This window comes from Kryptolebias marmoratus, linkage group LG12 (assembly GCF_001649575.2).
Source record: "Kryptolebias marmoratus isolate JLee-2015 linkage group LG12, ASM164957v2, whole genome shotgun sequence".
NCBI classification, from domain to species: domain Eukaryota; kingdom Metazoa; phylum Chordata; class Actinopteri; order Cyprinodontiformes; family Rivulidae; genus Kryptolebias; species Kryptolebias marmoratus.
The window spans coordinates 4,726,935-4,737,298 of record NC_051441.1 but is presented as its reverse complement, the minus strand read 5'-3'; positions in this window follow the sequence as shown (position 1 = coordinate 4,737,298).

Here is a 10,364-nt window from a genome sequence, read left to right as displayed (position 1 = left end):
CAGTAAGTCGTTCCTTTCAGCCTGAGTAATAAAAGCCTTTAGAGGAAAATGAAGAGAGATAAGAGCAGAAAACCGAACAGCTCTGTCTATTGTTGCAAAATTGTTCATTTTTCTGTAACAGAACAAAAGGGAAATCAATAGGAGATATTGATGTTGAGCTCAAGGCTCACTTGTATTCTTGCTGCTTGGTGGTGTTTCTCACTCTCACTAAATTGGAAAGGAGTGTGTGTACGTGTGTGTGTGTGTGGTGCTGGAGGTGTTGTGTTTTTGCAGGTGAGTGTGTGTTTGCTGTGACGGAGATGTGAGCCCAGTCCACGTCACTCAGAACAGATGCACAGAGACAGAAAAGAGTTTTTGTTTTTGCATCAAAGTGCAAATCAAAGTTTTTTCAGCTTATTGTTTTTTACATTTTTGCTTTTATGATTTGGACTCCAAGTTTGCAATAAAGTCTATCTATCTATCTATCTATCTATCTATCTATCTATCTATCTATCTATCTATCTATCTATCTATCTATCTATCTATCTATCTATCTATCTATCTATCTATCTATCTATCTATCTATCTATCTATCTATCTATCTATCTATCTATCTATCTATCTATCTATTTATTTCAAAATATTTAGCTTCATTTACAACAACTTCCCCATAGAAATACATGGAGATCTTGTTAATTCCTTCAACGCATTGTTCTTTTTCATTGTTCTTCTTTGGCTTCATTTAGCCTATAGCTTCTGACACAAATGAAGGCAATTACATGATCTCCCATCTTTCGTGGAGCATTTGTAGCAGTTTTTATTAGAGCTCTTAGTTTTCGCCTTACATGACCACAGTGAATCTTCGTAACACGACTCTACACACCTGCAACAAGTCTCTTTTTTTAATTTTCTTTTAGCCGTGGCTGTGAGTCAGATCTTTTCTTTCTTCCACCCATATTCACCAAATATAAATACCAGATTTTCACTGTATTTCTATTCAACATCTCTCATTACTTTGTTTCCAGGAAACAGACTTGAGAGAAGATCTCATTACTGGTGTCATCATTCCTGGCTCCCACACATGAGCTGTACTACAGTCAATACTTCATTTTTTTTTTTTCTTTCTCCATGTGATTATTTATGCACAACTGCTGGTAAGGACAAACTGACGTACGATGCAATATACACACACACAAACAGACATGAACAATTAAGTCTGCAAATCTGAAATTAAATCACAAACAGTCTAATTTCCTCAGTAGAAATACCCTGACCACGTCTCTTTTAACCGGCCATTTGAGGGGGGATTGTTTTTGTCTTGGAAAAAAAGAGTAATCAGTGCGCTGAAGATAAAGACTGAATTGGAGCAAAATGAGAGAAAGGCTGAAAGGAAGGGAGACTGATGGAGGAAAACAAAGAGAGCTTTCGTGAAAGCAAGTGCTCTATGTGTGCATCTATAATAATTTATATCCTGCTTAAACGGCCAATCCATTTTTTAATATTCCCCTTTTTCCTTGCAGAGTACTTTCTGTCCCGAGGTGAGAGCGCTCCTTCTTTACCGCGGTTTGCCATCTGGCTCCGACTCGCTGACACTGAGCAGAGCTGAAAGCCATTACTGTAGTGAACTTAGTTCACCCACAAACACATCTGGACCTGAAAACATCCCATTTACTGCTTCCAGGAGGCTTGAAGTAAAGTTTGGCTGAATTCGTAACTGATTTTAAAACTTGTGTTCCTCTTTGTACTCACCTGAACTAAACATCTTGGCACTTTTTTTTTTTTTTTATCCCCCACCATCAATGTTTTGGCTCATGCCTGTGTGTGTGTGTGTGTGTTTGTTTGTCTGTAAAATATCTCATTCACAATAAATACTCTGAGCATGACATCTTCCATTATCACAAGGCTTTGCATGACGTTATTTATAAGGTTTGACCAATTTGACCATTTCTGAACACAAATTATCTCAGTTTAAAATTCTGATACGAAAGACAATAGGCAATATGTGTTCCTTCAAGGAATGCTAGGCCTATTTTTTTAATAAACACTCCATCTTTAATTATCAAAAGCATACAAAGCCAATAAAACATAACAAAATGTTATGAAAACTATAACCGGTCATTTGGAAGACATTTTATCCAGATAAAGCATCTAAAAATGAGAGCTGGTGCAAATGTTTTCAAAATGTACATGATGCAACGTAAAAGTAACTTTACAGCATAATTTACAATATTTCTTGTGGTTTGAAACAACATTACTGAAAGTGTTTTTAGACCAATAAAATGTTATTATCTCACTGCAGCAGAATGATTCCAACCACCAAATGATCCAGACAACAGGAAATTATCACATCCATGGCAAACAAGAGTTCCTTCTGAGAAACTTCTACATAATCGGAGTGTTAGAACATTAAACTACTCATGCAGCTTCGCCTAATGAGTCACTCAGCAAGACATTAAACATGTAATAGCATGTACGACGCGTAAGAGAACAGCAATTTAGAAAATGATAATGCCGCCGCACCTTTGGTATGAGAATGGTCCACATAAATGTAACGTAAGTGAAGAGACACGGCCATCAGTCATCGTCTCCCCGGGACAAATTGCTTCAGCCACTTAGGGTGATTATAGGGCAACAAAACCCATGTCCACTGGTGCATTGTGGATCATCTATGAGGCTGAAATCATTTACTCAAAGGAATCAATAAGCTATAAAAAATGAATGTGAATGTAGTTTGTAGAAGTCCATCCATCCGTTTTCTGCCATTTATCCGTGGTCTGGTCGAAGGGGCGACATGTCCAAAAGGGAAACCCAGAAATCCCTCTCCAGCTCCTCTTGGGGGATTCCAAAGCATTCCCAGGCCAGAGAGGATATATAATCTCTCCAGACAGTTCTGGGTCTCCTTCCAGTGGGATGTGCCCTGAAATCCTTCAACAGAGGCGCTAAGGAGGCATCTTAATCAGACATCTAAACCACCTCGGCTGACCCCTTCCGATGCAGAGCAAACAGCTCTACGTCGAGCTCCCACAGATGACAGAGATCTTCACCTTATCTCTAACTCTATATGTCTGGAATCTCATTATTTTTATGATGATCCACATCTTATGACCAGGTGAGGGCTGGATCATAGACGGACCAATAAATTGAGAGCTCTTTCTTCATGACAACAAACCAAAGCGACGCCCTTATTACTGCAGACGAGGCCCTGATCTGTCGATTCATTTCCCTGTCCTTCCTACCAAATAATCAGCTAATGAACAGTAGAAAGCAAAAATCTGTTATTTAATAGTCATGACATTGTATTCAGAATTAGAATATTGACGATAAAACATGACACTCTACTCTCTCCTGTGTGAATCTGCAGACTCATGATGAAAAATCAACTTAATTTATTAAAATAAAAGAAAACCGAAAACAAAAGCTGACGTGGCAGCAAGAAGAAGACTAAATACAGAAGCTGAACGGACATGGGCAGGAGACAAGTAGAAATAGATCAAGAGGCAATAAATAACGAACCAGCGAGTAAGTGGAGGAGATGACCAGGTTTTAAAGGCAGGAGACAATTAGGGGAAGTGGGCACAGGTGAGATGATTGCAAGGCTTGGGGCAGGTGTAGATGGGCGTGGCAGGCAGACAAGAGATAGACTGAGGAGAAGTGAATGATGGCTGAGGCACAGGGAACAAAGACACAAAGAACAAGAACCAGACTAACAAGACAACTGAATAAAATAAACAATAAGCACAAACTGAAACATGAAGACAACAAACTGAATACAAAAACCCAAATCCTAACAATAAAATGTATAGTTATAATTATAAAACTTCCTCTTTCCCTCCCATAATTTGAACCATGCCGGCACACCCCACAGACTGCTTCCAGGAACATGACTGTAAGTCTTGCAGACTGTGACCTCCTTAGCCACTCTACAAGGGTAAAGATCTGATCCTCCGTTCCACAGCTAGGAAAAAATCCTGAATTCAAAGTTTGACAACTGGTACGAGGCTTCCTCTCCCACCTGTTTGGAGAATTAAACACCTATTAGTAAGGTATGTGGTCACTTCTCTGATGCTGTTGAGTTTTTTTTGTTGTTTGCTTTCCCACACATGTTCTCCACAGGTGTTTCAGATTGTTACTCTATTTATCATCAGAACAACAATGCTTATTACGTGAGCAGAAAGCTGACGGCAATTTCTGAAGGTGACAGAATGAATAGTAATCTGACTGTGGCGCAATGTGAATCTGACCCTATTGGCTTAGTGAGTTTCCACAGAGACACTGACGTCATGGCAACCGTGGCGGCGATGCCTCTGAATCTTAATGAGCTCACTCATGTCCAAGATATGTTGTCAGCTACCTGGCGTTGGTGAGTCACTCAGAAACAGCAGCAAAACAACAACAACAAAACAGGACTGAGCATTTGGAGGAAATAGCCAAGAAAAACAAGACAGGAAGGAAATGTGAACATAGGTGGTTTATTGGTACAGAAAAAGCCACTGAGCCATTCCTAATCAGACCTGTGTAGCCTTGAGCACACAATCCAACCTGACGCAAAGGCTGGAGTGTGTTCCTCCGGCTGTCCACCTCTTCTCTCTGCGTCCGGGTTTATCTGCCTCTACTTTATAAAAGGTCACTTATGTTGTTCCGACCTGTGACTCAGGACTTTGTGCTGCCTTGATTGCCAGCACCAAAAACTCCTTAAACTTTAAAAAGAAACTTCTTCACTTCAGGCAGAGAAGCATCAAAGTTTTCAGACAGCTGCGTGCATACGCCTACATTACAAACAAATGTGCTTGTGTGTCAAATTTTGCATTAGGTTTGCAGACACAGATGTGTTTCATTCTGCAGTTCATAAGAAGACGGAGGAGGTTAATTTGGCTGCAGTCCAGACCCAACTTAGGAATTACTATTTCTGAATGGAAGCTTTGTTAGGTGGACTTCTGCTTCAGATTTTGAACTTATGCACTAAAGTTAATTTGCAGCAAAAAAGAAAAAGAAACCCAATTCCAGGTTCCTACTAATTCAATCATTAAGAAGATGAAGCTTTAGGGAAAGAATATCATCTCGGGACTATGACCACAAACAATTGCCTTATCATGTGATTACATACAAAATGAGAACAATGGTTTATTCTCTAATCGCTGTTCCTCTTTGTTAGAAACAAATGCATCTTTCAGTGTGTGTCTTTCTGATAAGGTTCATTCAAACTGTATTTTTCTTTTCTGCAAACTGGTGATAGATTTACAACTGATTTTCATAAACTATCAGGGTATTTTTTTGTGAATTCTGTAAATAAGTTTATTCACAGGGTAATTTGCTTTGTTGTTTTGCATTGAAATTGTATTTGTGCTTCTTTGCATGAATGTTGAGTGTTTGTATTTTTGCATGCTGTGCAGCGTTGCATACATTACTTTTCAGGCAAAAAGAAGCAGATGAACCAACAGAGAACAATAGAGGGTCAGTGTGGAGGTCAGGGTTGTTGTTATGTTATAGCCTGTTTACTGCGGTGGCCAACAGATGCAAATATGCAGCAAATGGCTAAACATGCAGCAAACACATAAATGGTGCCAACTCCAAAACACACAAACACAAAAAAAGACCAAATGCAACAGAAAAACAATGCAAAGGAAAAATGCTGCAATCACAGAAAACAGACAGAAGCGAAAACATTAAACCTAAAAAACAAATGCAAAAGAAAAATGCTGCAAATACCAACACCAGCGAGTGAAAAGAGCTTTAAATTCGCTCCACAAAACGTTTAGCCGTTTTCTGCACGTTTGCACCTGTCAGCCACTTTAGAATCATGCTCCCTGAAGGTAAATTGTAAAGTTATGGGAGGGAGACATCTTTTAGAGGTACTCATTAGAATGTCATGAAGACCTGCCAAAAAACAATTCACAAAGTAAGAAACAAAATGTGCACATTTCTTTTTAAATCAATGCTTAATTAGATCATAAATTAAAAATTTGTAAGCTAAATTTGTGAACGGATGCCAACTATCATGTGTGTTTGTTTATCTACAAAAACTGCCGAAGTGACTGAAAATAGGTCAACAATGGCAACATCCATGGAAGAGCCGGTCAGGATGGAGAAATTCAACAATCCTGATGTATTATTCAGATTTGTTAAGTGAAATATGCAGATAAAAGTGTTGTTTTCATTCCAGTGTGGATTCAGTGTAAGGTAATATATCTAAAAAACTAGTGTATTAAACTCTTTCAAACTGCCTTATGTGTTATCAGTCAGGATGACCTTTTTTGTGTGATTTCATTCTTTGCGATGAGTACCTTTAAGATAAAAGTCATGAATGAAGAAACTTAAAATTAGATTAGAGGAAATGGCGTAAGGTTGTGTGTGTTTATGTGTCTAAACGAGACACTGTTAAAGTCTGCAGTAAGCGCTGTAAAGTAAAGTGAAGCAAACTGACACCTCCATGGGCGCTCTCTACTGATGGAAAACATCCAAGACGACAGCCTTGAATGTCCAGGTCTAAAAAGCACACTGACGATAAATGATTCGGCGAGGCTGCAACGAAAAATTTACCAATTTTCTCACAATGCTGGGTCTCCGACTTGTCTCCAACAGATACCGCCTTAACAGAGTTTGTAACATTTTTATATAAAACTCAGGATGTGGGGAATATACATTCCTTCGATGAATGTTAGATCTTTATTTGTAATTATTTTTGTCAGTGTAGACTCATTTTTAAGTATAACTTATTCGACTACAAGAACTGAAGATGATTTTAGAGCTTCCTGACGTGAAAAACATGTAAGGACACATTTGAAAACGTGTAATCTTGTGGGTTTTACATGGGAATATATGTAAATTTTAGACTTTATACCAAATGTTAATAAATGTTCCAAAATTTAACTTGTGGAAAAAAAACATGTAATCCCACAAGTTACATGAGTTTCACACCATATTGCTATGAAAATTTGCCTAAACCAAATGTTTCCCAAATGTGAAACACAAGTGGTTTAACTGAAACTATTTACCATAAATGAAGTAGTTTTTTTTTTTCTTAAGAAAGTCAAACCAGCTGAAATTGTAGCAGCATTTTGAATGGTCCTACCCTTCTGGCAGGAGGAAATAAACATTGTTTTCCTCTGTCTCCCGGAGATTGACAGCAATGTGGCCTTTATCAATGCACTAAACCCCCAACTGCTCCCCTCAAGCTGCTCGGTGGCCAAACAGCGAGCAGCTAAAAGGGTATCTCCCCAGTGGATGTTTATGTAAATGAGCAAAGCTTGCAGCAAACAGGAAAACTTCCGCTGAACTGACCGAGGAAAAGGATGAGTGGTGGATGTTACGATTTATTAACCCATTTGAAATAAACCTCCACTGAGCTGCTTCTGTGTTTTAATTGGAAAAGAGAAGTTCCACAGAAGCAGCAGTTACTCTCAGTTTCTATGGTGATGTTAATATCACAGGAGATGGGTGACCTCTAGTCCTCAACTTTGAACAACATAAACACTTAAACTCAAGCAATCTGCTGAAAATCCCTAAATACAGTGTAGCTGCTTTCGAGATGAGAAAGTATCTCAGCTACGACGTCTCGCTGAATTTACCACATACAGTAATTAGCTGGCAGGTGGTTGTTCTGTTGTTTTGATCAAAATGCTCTTCAGATTTAAAGAGCTCTTGAAAATACTTGTAGAAAATGAAAGTGATGTAAGACCCCGTTGCTGGAAGGGTGAAAGAGTAGAACTTAAAAACGGAGAGGTCTCTAGGCTGGTGTAAAAATGAGGCATCAAGGCTTCAGGCTAAATTCAAAACTTAGCATAAAGGACTCAAGCCTTAACATTCGAGTGTAGTTGTGCTTAAAAAGGTTAATTATCGAAAAGATTAGGTGAACAACATCAAAGGCGACAAAAGCAACAATTATTTTGTGCAAACTTTTAGCCATTATCAGAGCGTTCTTCTTTTCTATTCTGATAGTGATTCAACATGAACGTTTCAGAAGTTTGGTCAAATTTCTGCTTCTTCTTTTGAAAATATCCTGAGTAATGTAGCAATGTAGTAGTAATGGAGCAACATAAACAGTTGGTTGAAACAATAACAAAAGCATAAAAAGTGTAGTAATGTTAATGTGACTTGTAGTAGTAGTTTAATTTGCTTTAATTTAAGGGGTTAGGGCCTTTTGGCCCTGGGCTAGGGTTAGGGTCTCTGCAGGGTTAGAGGGGTTAGTTTTAAATTGTGCAAATGTGCTCTTGAATGGGTTCTTCTCTAAGTATGTGTTAGCTCAACTCTCCCATGAGTGTTTCTCTCTGGTTCTTTACACTTAGATTATGCTGACTGCTTCTTCTGCAGGCAAGATACTGACTACACATAACTGCTTTGAAGTGGATCCTTCAGAGATGATGAGCTGCAAGTTTACCCCCTCATTGGTGAGATCCTCCTCCGTGTGCTGTAGATGCCTCTAGTAGATTTTTTTTTTTTCAATTTATCAAATATTCACAGAGATAATTTTTAGAGTGGTGGTACATGAACTGTTTGCTTTCTGAAGTGCAAATCAATTACTGTTCATCAGGTGAAAGTGTGGCTTATTTTTCTACTTATTGGTGGAAAAAATGGCTTAATTTGGCTGTCCCGAGCCATAAAATCCCTAATAAACGCTCACATTTAGCTCAGATGAATTCTTTTCAGTAGATGTCCCTCCTTCACTTGTGCCTAAACAAACCCAGTGATTAATAGTAATTAACTTTGCTAAGCTGCTCCATCTTTCTTCTCTTGTTGAACCTTCTTGGACACGCTTTCAATGCCTCTGTGAAGAACAAGAAAATTTGCCCGAAAATAAATAAGATTAAATATCAATAAGTCCTTTTCTCAACCGGCTATTTGAGAGTTTCATTAAATTCCAACCAGTGGTTCATGAGATCATTTGCTAACAGACAATGTGGACCGTAACAGTTAGTGCCAAAGTTTTAAGCAAAGATGTCATGCAATGAATAGTGCTCAAATTATGTATTGGGGATGACTCTCTCTCACTGCAATCACACTAAATTTCAGCACAATATCTGTAAAGGTGACTGACTTAAAGCCATTTGTTGTGTTCATCAGATGTTTCTCTAACACTACAGACAAACGTGCACATATGTTTATATATGGGCTATAATTCTTCTCCCAGATATAAATTTAGACACACAGGAAGATAAAGACATGTAGATTTTAATGAGCAACATTTTAGGGCAGAAAGCAATGAACATTATGCTAATTATTCTCTATGGTTTGTGTTTTCATTGCCTAACCCCCTCTGGGAGGAGTCCCTATTTTTCCTTTACCTTTTGGGAGTTAATCTGCTGGGAAACCTAATAAATATAAAGCTGCATCAGATTAATGTGCTCGTGAAGCACACTGATGGTCAATTACTCCACCACGAATGTGGAATGCCAAAAATCTTCCTTGACTTCCTGTTTGTGTGCGAGTTCAGCTTGGTCACACACTGCTTCTCATTACGAATCCTCACATGACTTTATGCAATTTGCGACCGCACTCTATAGCCTTTGGTAAAACAGTCAGGAGACGTCGTCTCTGTCTGAGTCCTTTGCTCCCCATCGCCCCTCCTTGGGGTCAACTGATCTTTGCCTGCCTACCATTTCTAGGGACACAACCCCAACTGCAAATGCTCTTAATTAGCCAAGAGCGACTAAGATTGTGCGTTTCCTGTGTGAATGGCGCTGATTCTCTCAGGGAGGAGACGTCTGAGCTCTCTGTTGGAGCTGCTTGGAATAGCAGAAGGGAAATTTAAGAATGCAGAATAAGAATGTGAATCCACAAAGGTACTTCTAATCCCCGCTGCCGTCTCAGCGTTAAAGGGCAAATGGCTGATTAGATTGCTGAAACGGAGGCGAGACATCCTGCAGTAATAATCCTGCCTGTGAGTGGGAGTAGATTGTCAAGATAATATCTGATGCCCGTCTGATTTTGCTAACAAAGCTGCCGCTGATTCGGATTTATCTTGACAAGATGTATACATTTAAATCAATGCCCAGATGACTGCTTTATTGGCCAGTGCAGCAGAGATGATGTTTCCCTATTAATAAACGCATGCACTCGCAGAGTTACTGGCACCAAAAGACTAATCTTCTCAAGTGTCAGTTTGAGCTGTGGGGCCACAGCAGGTTTGTTGCTCCCACTGTGGGTGTTTGCCTCCAGATCCACAGCCTACTTCCAGGACACCGAGGTCCGGACCTCAGTATTTCTGTGTATATAATAAAAAAATGAATCCAAACAAGGCTTTTGAACGGCGTGGTTCTCTGCGTAGCTCCACCAGTTTACTGTAGGAGGCGCTGCAACTGTGTGCAGCTGCAGCCAAACTCAATGTCTACGAAGAAGAGTGCAGCTTTGCTACCTTACTGCTAAAATAAAGACCAGAAGAAGAAGAGCGC